The sequence below is a fragment of the Artemia sp. Qi Xiang Cuo genome, chromosome 11 (assembly GCF_049724085.1).
Source record: "Artemia sp. Qi Xiang Cuo chromosome 11, ASM4972408v1, whole genome shotgun sequence".
NCBI classification, from domain to species: domain Eukaryota; kingdom Metazoa; phylum Arthropoda; class Branchiopoda; order Anostraca; family Artemiidae; genus Artemia; species Artemia sp. Qi Xiang Cuo.
In genome coordinates, this window is record NC_142804.1 from 30,520,608 (window position 1) to 30,533,520 (window position 12,913).

At 33.2% G+C, this 12,913-nt stretch overlaps 1 protein-coding gene across 6 annotated transcripts in view; it reads left to right on the forward strand.

Annotated features, from left to right (window-relative positions):
- Window positions 1-319: 319 nt before the first annotated feature.
- Slbp (Stem-loop binding protein) overlaps window positions 320-12,913 on the forward strand; it is a 64,750-nt gene continuing 52,156 nt past the window's right edge. Inside the window, exon 1 of one of the 6 annotated variants that reach the window (XM_089097170.1) lies at window positions 320-374. The gene's annotated coding sequence lies outside the window, so the exon portion shown is untranslated. Of the gene's footprint in view, window positions 412-569; window positions 589-8,565; window positions 8,586-12,913 lie in introns of those variants that run through there. The other 5 variants (XM_089097169.1, XM_089097171.1, XM_089097172.1 and 2 more) reach the window with 5 other exon arrangements.

Genomic DNA, 12,913 nt, shown 5'->3' on the forward strand with positions numbered 1-12,913 from the left:
TAGAGAAAAAAAATATTTCATTTAGCCTTTAATTTGGTGATTCATAGTTTCAATGGAATTCTATCCTTCTAATTTAAGGCACAGGCAAATAGTATACAATACTAACTTATCTTTGAATGTCCCTGGGAAATATGAATAGGAAACAAAAGATGTCAGGCTCCGGCTCTTTTTCATTATTCGTTTCATTCTCCATTGCCAAAAGTTACATTTTTAAACATAGACCCAGCGAATCTAAATGACATCGGGGGTCATGTGATTTTGTTTAATAAAGAAAATAGCCTATTTGGCAGAAGCAATTCTTTTCGCGTTAAGTTCAAATATTAAAACCTCTCTTTCTTGGCGCCAAATCAAGTATTTAAAAGACAGCTACCCTAGTAAAGATCTCTGAGGATTGTAATTTATGTTTTGTTCGTGGGTCAAATTTAGTTAAAATTATATTGTTGGAACGGGGTTAGTTTAGGAAAATGAAACTTTCAGGATGGGTCTAGGCTACAAGCCAAAGTAGCCTATGTCCCGGGAGGATAGCTATTTTGAAGTACCTCCACTTCTACTCCCTCTAGAGGTTCCTGAAATTTGCCTACATAACAAGTATATATCTTGAAATTGACAAAACAAAATTTTACCTTAATTTTCAGCAGTAAAATTCTACTTTGGCTAGGCCTACTTTTTGCTATCTTGGAAAGGGGTTAGGTTAGGAAAATGAAACTTTCAGGGATGAATCTACAGGCTAAAGTATGTCATGGGAAGGTATTTTGAAGCACCTACCTCCACTCCTTCCTCTAGAGGGTCCTGAAATTTGCCTACATGACAGGTTCCATTGAAATTTTGACAAAACAACATTTTACCTTAATTTTCAGTTATCAGTTTCTTTTTCTATGGCTTTAGCTCTGAAATTGCAATTTCAGTTATTTGAGCAGAATTTTAAGCCATATCAGTGTTTTATTTCCAAAATTTAGGAAATGTATTTGCATATCTTTAAGACCCTATAAGTTGGGATTGAGCAAAGTTGTGAAGCTGAAAACAATTTTAGGTAAAATTCTACTTTAGTTACTTTTGAATATATTAGGAAGGGGTTAGTTTAGGAAAATGAAAATTTCAGGGATGGTTCTACAGGCTAAAGTATGTCCCGGGAAGATATTTTGAAGTACCTACCTCCACTCCTTCTCCCTCTAGAGGGTCCTGACCTTTCATGACCTTTAAAAATCTGTGATTTATAGAAGTGAAACCTTGCAAAATAGATCTTCTGCTTAAATGAAGTATAACAAAATTGTTTTCAGCTTCACAACTTTGCTCAATCCCAATTTCTAACGTTTTAAAGATAGGCAAATACATTTCCTACATTTTGGGACATAAACTATTGATATGGCACAAAAATTCTGCTCAAATAACTGAAATTGCATTTTCAGAGCTAAAGCCAGAGAAAAAGAAACTGATCATTGAAAAGTAAGGTAAAATGTTGTTTTGGTAAAATTTTCAGTAGTTATAGACCTGTAATGTATCCTAGGCACATTTCTGGACTCTCTAGACAGAGAAGAGGTAGAGGTAGGTATTTCAAAATACCTTTCCGGGACATATTTTAGACTTTATACCTATCCCTGAAAGTTTCATTTTTCTAACTCAACCCGATTCCAAGATAGCCAAAAGTAGCTAAAGTAGAATTTTACCCAATTTTATTATACTTCATTTAAGCAGAAGATCCATTTTGCAAGGTTTCACTTCTATAACTCACAGATTTTTAAAGGTTATCAAAGGTCAGGACCCTCTAGAGGGAGAAGGAGTGGAGATAGGTACTTCAAAATGGACACCCACCACATGGCTAAAATGGGAATAAAGTTAATTTGGTAAAGTTCTACGAAATCATACTATTGAGTTAGGACCAAAGTGAATACACCATTCTATGCCTTTTTTTTATGCCGATTACAAATATGATAAGCATTTCTATCAGAAATGTATTTCAGCCCCCCCCCCCCTATATAGGCCAATTCAGGGTTAGGGTAGGTATAGCCGATATAGGGGGGGGGCTGAAATTCATTTCCGATAGAAATGCTTATTATATTTGTAATCAGCATAAAAAAGGCATCAAATGGTGTATTAACTTTAGTCCTAACTCAATAATATGATTTTGTAGAACTTTACCATTAATTTTTGATGCAAATGAATGTAATATTTAGATTGAGGATGCAATTCTAGGTATATATTTACACATTAGGGGGGTGGGGGTATATATTCTGTGAATACATAGCTCTAAGAAATTCATGAATTTCTTAGAAAAAAACTGGGAAAACAATGAAAGAAGTGAAGATAAAGGCTCTCCCCCTGCAAAATGTGTTAACTAGGATTATTCTACATATTATGGAATAGGCTAAGAATTGTTTTCTTAATTGGCTATGTTTCCTTTTGTCCAGCTGGACTCCTAGGCTTAAAATACTGGTTGGCCAGTTGGCTAATTTAAAGATTTGTATATATATATACACTGTCAAGTTAGCCATCTGGTGGTATCCCCTTCAAAATACCTTCCCAGGACATACTTTGGTAAATTTTTTGTTGTTCATTTTATTGACTTATGAATGAAGTAAACATACCACTTGATGCCTTTTTTATGCTCTTTCCAAATATAATAATCAATTTTGTCAGAAATGAATTTTACCCCCATCCTTATATATGACAATTCAGGGCATATATTTGCACATTAGGGGAGGGGTAGGGGGAAAGTCTAAACTTACCTCTCATTTACATAAGAAATAAAATTTACCCCCCCCCCCCTAATGTGCAAATATATTGCCTACCCTGAATTGGCATATATATAGGGATGGGGGTAAAATTCATTTCTGACAAAAATGATTATTATATTTGGAAAGAGCATAAAAAAAAGGCATCAAGTGGTATGTTTACTTTATTTGTAGCCTAAGTCAATAATATGAACAACAAAAAATTACCCATACTTTAGCCTGTAGACCCATCCCTGAAAGTTTAATTTTCCTAACCTAGCCCCTTCCTAACCTTCCCATCATATTCCTTACGGATTAAACACTACAACTTTTTGTTATACTCAAGTTCAACTGGTGGTTGAAACAATGAGTATAGCACATTTAGACTGCAGCAGCACTATACTTTACTCTCCCCCTAAATGTACAAATCTATAGTCCAAATTATATAGCCTATTTCTAATCTGTTTCATCACCTATTACCTACCGTATTACATTTGTTTTGCTGATCCTTTGACAAAACTCAAAACAGGCAATACTATTCCCATCATTTTCCTTACAGATTAAACATGTTTTCCTACAGGCGCATACTTTAGCCTGTAGACCCATCCCTGATAGTTTCATTTTCCTAACCTAACCCCTTTTCAAGATAGTCAAAAGTAGCTAAAGTAGAATTTTTCCAGGAAACAATTCTCACTTTATGACATTACCTTAAATTACCTTAAATCGCACTTGCTAGCGATAGGACAAATCCTGTGACATGCAGAATGATTTTAGCTAACACATTTAGACTGCAGCTCCACTATACTTTACTCTCCCCCTAAATGTGAAAAAATATATAGTCTAAATTATATAGCCTATTTCCAGTCTATTTCATCACCTATTACATGGGTTTTGCTGATCCTTTGACAAAACTTAAAACAGATGATACAGAATTAACATGTTAAGGAAACATTTCTTACTTTATGACATGCACAATAATTGTAGCTAACACATTTAGACTGCAGCTTCACTAGGCTATGCTTTACTCTCCCCCTAAATGTGCAAATATATAGCCTATTTCCAGTCTATTTGATCATATATTACTTTTGTTTTTTTGGTTCTTGTTTTGTCACAATAGATTTAACTTTTGGATTGAAATAACATAGACACATTGGTGGAATACATGGGAAATATATAGTTCTGGCTATATGTTTGCACATTTTTTCAGTTAACAGAACATGCAGATATAGCTATGAAACAAACTTAGCCTAGACTGCCTCTAGAATCACAATTTTATCCTGAATCCAATTATGACATTTGTTTTTGTCGTAAATTCAATTTTAAGCCCTTTACAGACCCTTAAAGATGATACCTTTTTTTCTTATTTTACTACTAATACTACTACTACTAACAACTCATGGCAGCACCAAGCCGCCTGAGGCCAACACAGCTACACACGCTCCTCCTCCACCCCAATCTATTCAAAGCCTCCCTTTTTATGCCCGCCCACAAAGTTCCCATTTCCTTTAAATCTTTCTTTATGACGTCCTCCCACCCCAGACGGGGACGACCTGCTTTTTGTTTCTTATTTTAGGTATGGCTTATATAGGCCTACCTGTGTTAGCATAAATCTTGTTAAAACCAGCTTACCCATAAATTGAATTGACAATAACAAAACAAAGAATCAATAAATGCATAAGAAATATAGCCTATAATATGGGCTATATATTTGGGTAATGTTAGAAAGATAGGTTATGAAATTGACTTTGCAATGGAAACACATGTCATATTTGGATTCAGGATGAAATTCTGATTCTAGAGTTAAGTTTAATTCTTAGCTATCTGAATACTCTGTCAATCAAAATATAGTGGAACTACAGTCAAAGAATGTGAACTACAATTACTCTGTACATAATGAAGTAAGAATTGTTTTCTTAACATCATTCCTTCTCAATAGCCTCTAATCTCATCATTTAGCCTCTTTATTAGTTGAAATATTACACCAGATGGTATAAGCCCAGGAGACTAGCTAAACATAAGGAAACATGTTAACAATTCTTACTTCAGAATATGCAGAATAATCAGGGGTCCAGGCCCTCCCTGGGAAAATTTTCAAAATTGAAGTGTAAAATAGCACATTTTTAGGCTGTTTTTAACTCTTTATTAACCAGTGTTTAGAGACAAAAAAATATGGTTGGACTCAAGAATATTGACTAAAAAATAAAAGGATTTTGAAGCTATTAGAGTGTTTTTGCATTAACATATATCTTACCCATTGACCATAAGAATTTGAACATTGAAAGCTATTACCTTTTTATTTAAAGTATGGAAATACTTTTAGTTCTGATACTAGTATTTGTTCAAATGCTTAAGGTTTTAAAATAAACCTTTATGGACATTTTTAGTTATTCTACCTTATACTAAGTTTCTATAATGCATTAATGCATTGCTTATTATTCCTTATTATAAAAGATCTAAAGCAGAAGTATTGTATAAATTTTAGCCGGTTTAGTCTTATCCTGAATTTAAAGGGTAACAGTTCAAGACAAAGAAATAAGTTGGCTATTTCAACAGTAATAAGACAGTAATAATGTAAAAAAAAGTATTCAGAAGTATTTTTAATGTTACAACTCTTTTTTAATAGTACAATGCTATGAATAAGTTATTCAATGGCCCAATTTGACAAACACATTTGTCTTGGTTTTGACTGACTAAAATGATGTAAGACTTTATTTACATCAATTTCCCTTTTCTTGTGAATATGAGCCATTGCAATCCTGTTCAATCAGTCTTCTGTGATGGTTGACCTGAGATAAGTTTTTACTCTTCTCTGTGAAGAAAAACTGCTTGGTCAAGGCAGTTGTGACCAGTAACATAGAGAATATCTGCAATAAAATTGCTATGTTTGGAACAAAATCTCTATTACACTTTGACAAAGCAACTCCACAACTTTGCAGAAGATTCTTGGGGATTGCTGATTTCCAATGTTCCCGCCAAATTCCAATCTCTCTGGATAGCTCTAATGATGAAGCAGAAATGTCATGATAATAGTTATTGGTAGCTTCCAACACTTCTTCAATTGTATGATTAGGAAAGTTAGATTTCTTAGATCTCCAGATGGGAAACCTCACTTACAGAACTAAATCTGATGTTCAGCTCAGAAATAAGGTGGTTTAAAAATGGAATTTGTATTGTCACCTTGTGATACTGTTCTGCATCTTGACCTGGTAACTGAGCATTAGCTCTTTGAGTCTGTCGGCTGCATGTTCAGGGTAAGATTATTTCTTTTCCTAATTGCAATGCTGTGGCTTGTGAAGATGCAAATAGTTTCTTGAAGTCAATATCTACTTTCAATCTCATTTGTTTGAGTTTGCTTAGTATTGACATTATATAACCTTTGCAGTTGATAGGACTTGTTTGGGGTCTTAGAGAAACATACTCAGTTTTGCAGTTTTAGCTAAGCAATGAACAGCTGTGTTTAAACTCACAATAAAGTCACTTCTTCTCAATGCGCCTCAAAAGGCAACTAATTTATATGCTGTTTCTGAGTCCTTGTCTGATTCCATATGCTTCAGTTATTCAGGAACAGGACAAATAAGCTCATTAAAAATAATAAGGCTGTCATGGTGTTCAACCCATCTTGTCAGGTATAAGGACTTCAATTTCTGTTTTATGAGGTTCTTCACAAGGAGAATTCATAATTATATTCTCTAACAAAGACATTTGTTTTGCTGTTCCTTTGACAAAACTCAAAACAGATGATACCATTCCCATCATATTCCTTACAGATTAAACACTACAACTTTTTGTTATACTCAAGTTCAACTGGTGGCTGAAACAATGAGTATAAAAAGCCAGAGGCTGCTCAGTAAGTAACAAGGCTTTAGCCTCATGAAATTTTCCAGACATATTTAAGCCTCCATCAAATCCTTGTCCCCTTAGGTTTGTCTAACTTAATCCTGGAGACTTCAGTGCATTAACAGTTTTGTTGTGCTTCACTTAAGCAGAAGATATATTTTGCAAGGTTTCACTTTTATAACATATAGATTTTTAACGGTCAAGACCCTCTAGAGGGACAAGGAGTAGAGGTGGGTACTTCAAAATACCATCCTGGCACATACTTTAGCCTGTAGACCCATCCCTGATAGTTTCATTTTCCTAACCTAACCCCTTTCCAAGATAGTCAAAAGTAGCTAAAGTAGAATTTTTCCAGGAAACATGTTAAGGAAACAATTCTCACTTTATGACATGCAGAATAATTTTAGCTAACACATTTAGACTGCAGCTCCACTATACTTTACTCTCCCCCTAAATGTGCAAAAATATATAGTCTAAATTATATAGCTTATTTCTAATCTATTTCATCACCTATTACATTGGTTTTGCTGATCCTTTGACAAAACTTAAAATAGATGATACTATTCCCATCATATTCCTTACAGATTAAACACTACGACTTTTTGTTCTACTCAAGTTCAACTGGTGGTTGAAACAATGAGTATAGCACATTTAGACTGCAGCTCCACTATACTTTACTCTCCCCCTAAATGTACACATTTATAGTCCAAATTATATAGCCTATTTCTAATCTGTTTCATCACCTATTACCTATTACATTTGTTTTGCTGATCCTTTGACAAAACTCAAAGCAAGCAATACTATTCCCATCATTTTCCTTGCAGATTAGACACTACAACTTTGTATGGTTTTGATGGTTTTGAAAATCCACTAAACCTTTCTTGTATTTTGTCAGTGGTTGCTTCACAAACTTGTATAGATCCTAGAAATGAAAATAGGCATAATTATTGATGGTTTTATTTTGATACTGTAACTATTTTATCATTTTTATCAACTAAAAAAACTTGTTTTGGTCTCCTGCTTTTTTATGGATTTAGATTTAATAACATAAATAAAATTATTTTATACTAACAGTTACCTGCAGCTTTGCTCATAGTAAGAATTCAAAATAAAATAGTGATTGTATATAATACATGATACTAAAAAAGAAATAAATAAAAAAACAAGCAAGTTATCAAACAGCTGTAACAATGTATTCATAAGTGAAGCTAACTACCACCTGTTTGGAACATTGAAAATGTCAAAACAAATCGCCTATTTGAATTATAAGGACAAAAAAAAATTCTTAACAGAGTTATAGCGCCAGCATTTTTCTTGGGGGGTGGGGGAAGAAGTTTATTCAAGTGCTACTGAAGAAAAGTTACCATTTACCAAAGACGCTACTAGGCTCAATTTAAAATATTACACAAAGTATTAATAAATATTAAATATTATTATACAAGATATTACAAAATATTATTATAGTTTTTTCTCCAAATTATTGGGGGGCAGTCCCCCCCCCCAAACGACGCCACTGCTTCTTAAGGTGAATTTTAATAATCTAAGTAGCAAAGAACCCATCCAAGGTATGTATTATTCTCAGATGAGAAGTATCATTCATGTCTTAGCACTCATTATATAATTGAATCACAGACAAAGAAACACAATTTTTTTTTTGTTTACAAACAATCTACAATTTTATTTATATAGATTCAATAAAGATTGCCTACACGCCTCTACTTTCAAAAGGCGCAGAAATTATTATCAGCCTCCCCCCCCCCCAAAAAAAAAATCTGAAACTGTACAAAGGCAATGAAGACTCTTAACAAAGCATATGTTAACAGCTAGCAGACCACTATAGTTTATCTGACTGCCCAATTCAGGACCAGTTGGGCCAAATGAAACACAGTATTTGCAGAAGGAACCACATTATTTTTTTATGTATGCAAGCCTTTTATATGAGTTAAGCCACTCATTTCTGAATTTCCTTGACTGATTTCCCTCCAAATTTTCAGGAAAGCTGTAGTCAGATGATGGTTTCCAGGTTTCTTTTAAAAATTTGTAAGTTTCACTTTCATTTAATACTTTTCCAACTGCATTTGCTATATCATAAATGGGATATTCATCTTCAATGTTGTCCTGAAAAAATTAGAATTGTAAGCTTAAATATTAAGGCTTAAACATGGTGTTTGCCTGCAAAACAAACTTCAAAAGCACAATAACCTTAAACCCATACGCGATCTTGCTATAAGCATATAGAAACTTAATTTAAATAACAAGGGATTAGGGAAACTTGGAAAATTAACTTAAGAAGGGCTGATCCATCCAATTACCAAACATGACAAAAATAATGGAAAAATGAATAAGGCCAGACTCAGCAGACGTATGGGAAGGATGTTGCACTGGGGGGGGGGGCAAGCAGTAACCCACTAACGTAAAAAAAGAGCCCTCAAATCACAGAATCATGCCATCAATCATCATAGACAAGTTAAAACCTAGATAATATAGGACCTATTCAACAAAGAAATGCCGCTATTGAATTTTACTCACATAAAAACTAATTTCATAATCTTAAATTGGAAATGTTTTGGACATTGCTTAAAGTAAAATGAATTAATGAAAATTATTTACCTTTGATGTTAAAGGTAGGTCAGATTGAACAAAAGTGCTTGTTGATGGTTCATCTGCTTTTGCCTCAACACTAGTCATAACATCTTTGTCATGTTCACAACTGCATGATCACTGACTGAGTGAGCACTGAACATTGAATGAAGCACTAGCACACTCACACTAGCATTGCTGCTAGAGGAGTGGGGCAGGCAGTCAATGACCTTGGTCGGGTGCGCGGATTCCTCTCATGTTCTGCAACTGAACAAAACAAATTACCCATTTTATCTAGTGTAAATTTGATACCCAAGGGCGGGGGGGGGTGCTATAGCCCCCTAGCCCCTCTCTGGATCCACCAATGAATTAGTTTAGGTTTGGTGTTTGTTTATAAATGTTTTTCAAGATCTAGACAATAGATACAAATATTTAGAAATGTGATAGAAAAACTGGAAATACAAGGAAAGTAGTGAAGATGAAGGTTCTCCCTGTGCAAAATATGTTAACTCTGATTATTCTGCATATTATGAAGTAAGAATTGTTTTGTTAACATGTTTCCATATTTTTAGCTAGTGTCCTAGGCTTACACCCACCAGATAATTGAATAATTTTTTCCATGTTGCTAAAAATGTTTAATACAAGAAAAAATTCTTTTATGTCATTAATTAAAAAAAACTTTCTGAAAAATAACTTTTTCAAAGGAAAGTAAAGGCCATTTTAAACTTAAGCTCAGCAGATACAAATACCTTTTAAAATTCAAACTCAAAACAACCATAAATTACTATTAAATAATAAATGAAACCCAAAACGAACAGAAATCAAATAAACAATCATAGAAAAAACATACAACAAGAAATAATATAAATGAATAAATAGATCTTAGAGCGAGAAATGCTTAGATTGAATATGAAACTCAAGCTTAAAACGAAAAAAAAAATTTTCCTATTGAATTACAAATTAAACTTAAAAATAAAAGAAACTGAACAAAAAAAATATAAAAAAAAACATTCAGAAGTTACTAATTTAAATCAATGAATAAATCTTAGAATAAGTGAAAATTCAATCGAACATATAAATTAAGGTTGAAACGAACAAAGATAACTACAAATAAGAGTTTAGGTATAACCGTCTGCTCTCACTGTAAGAATATAAAACCTACTGTGTGATTAGGGTTCTACTACAACAAATCTTAGTAAGAATGTTCTCTTTTGTACTTAATATCAAAAATAAACATTAAAATTATAGTAACATTTTGACCAGATTAGCTTGCAGCAATTAATATCAATATACATCAAATATTCAGTTTAATTTAATAGCTCTTTTTAAAGCTGTTAAAGACAAATATAGTTTCCCTACAAACAAGTGTTTGGATACTGCCTCCATTCCTAACTGTAAATAAAAACCAAAAGCCTCTACTGCGTCATTGGCGCTTAACTGAAAACGGATTATATTACAAATATTTTCTTTTCCACTTCTTACAGCATTGAAAATAAAAATATAATTACAGTGAAATAAATTCTTGAACTGATGGATCTTTCAACAATTAATATAATTATAAATCAAATATTCAATTTGATGTTGTTTATACTTTCCAAGACTGTTCAAGACGCATATAGTTTTCAGTAAAGCGCCAATGACGCAGTAGGTTTTAGACTTTTACAGTGAGAGAAGAAGGTCATACCCAAACTCTTGTTTGTGGTGATTTTTGTTCGTTTCAAGCTTGTTTTGCATATTCAATTTAAGTTTCACTTGTTTTAAAATTTATTTATTAATTTACAGCAATATCTATTATATGTTTGATTGCATTGATTGTTTATTTAATTTCTGTCCGTTTTAAGTTTCATTTATACTTTAATAGGAAAATATTTTTGTTTTGTTTAAAGCTTGATTTTCATATTCAATCTAAGCATTACTTGCTTTAATATCTATCTATATTTCATTTATATTGTTACTTGTTGTATGTTTTTGCTATGATTGTTTATTTAATTTCTGTTCGTTTTGGGTTTCATTTATTCTTTAATAGAAATATCTGGTCGTTTTGAGTTTTAATTTTAAAAGGCATTTTTATTTGCTGAGCTTATATATAAAATGGCCTTTAATTTTATTTTAAAAACTAATTTTTCGGAAAGTTTTTTTTAAAATCAATTTTTGTTAGTTTTGATTTCAAAAAATTTAAAGTTTATAAAAATTCCTAATTTCAAAATCAAACTTTAGAAAAAAATCAAATATTCATCAAAGTTTCTAAACTGATATCAAAGTAACAATATCAAAGTGAAAAAATGGGTTTGTGTCAATCTCGGAGTTTTTATTATCTGATGATTGAACTATTTTTACAGAATTTATATCTCAAAATTTTTATCGGATGGGTTTGGGGAAAAAGGGTGAGGGGGGGCTAGATTAAGATTTGGTCTCTTTTGACTCTTTAAAAGTGAATTAGAGCTTTTTATTTTGAATCAAATGAGCCCTCTCTGAAGTTTATACGGGTATCCCTTCTATAAGAACCATATATATCCCCAGAGTATAACTTACAACGCCTATTCCTGGGCCCTAGGGGGTTGTGTCTACCCGGGAGTTTTCATATCTGATGGTTGAACTATTTTTAACAAAATGGTTACCTGAAATTTTTATCGGATGGGTTTATCCATCCGATACACCCAAAGGCGTGGAGGGGCTAGTTACTCTCTGATCTTTTTTCACTCTGAGAAAATGATCTACAACTTTTAATTTCCATTCAAATAAACCCTCTCTGAAGTTTATACGAGCATACCTTCCATAAGAACCATATATATATATATATATATATATATATATATATATATATATATATATATATATATTATATATATATATATATATATATATATATATATATATATATATATGCCCTCAGAGCAATACTTACAACGCCTGCCCTGGTCCTGGGGGAGGGGGTTGTGTCGACACAGGAGTTTTTCTTATCTGACCTTTGAACTATTTTTAACGAAATGGCCTTACATAAAGGAGTTTTTGTTATATGATCTTTGAATTATTTTTAACAAAATGGCTATCTCAAATTTTTATCAGATGTATTTGGGTGAAAAGGGCTTGGGGGGGGGGCAGTTACCTTCCGATTACTTTTGACCCTTAAGAAACGTAATAGATCTCTTCTTATCTACTCGTAAGAGCCCCCTCCGAAGCCTATACGACGACCTCTCCCGTATTAAGTGCCTCTGGGAAAAAATACATGGAGTGGGGGGAGGCTAGCTGCCCTCCAATCACTTTTGACTCTTAAAAAGTGAATTACAACTTTCAATTTCCAATCAAATGACCCCTCTAGGAAGTTTATATGAGCATCACTTCCATAACAACCATATATGCCCCTAGGGCATAACTTAAAACGCCTACCCCGGGCCCTGGGGAGCTGTGTTGACACCGGAGTTTTTTGTTATAAGAACTTTGAACTATTTTTAACAAAATGTCTGTCTCAAAATTTTTATCTGATGCATTTAGGGAGGGGGGGGGGGCGAGTTGCCCTCTAATCTCTTTTGACTCTTAAAAAGTGAACAAGAACATTCAATTTGCAATCAAATGAGCCCTCTCCGGAGTTTATACGAGCACCCCTTCCATAAGAACTATATATGCCCCTAGAGCATTACTCATAACGCCTGCCTCCAGGCCCTGGGAGGTTGCGTCGACAAAGGAATTTTTCTCTTCTGACCTTTGAACTAATTTTAATAAAATGTCTCTTATAAAAATTTATCGGATGAGCTTGGGGAAAAAAGGATGTGTGTGGGGGGGGGCTAGTT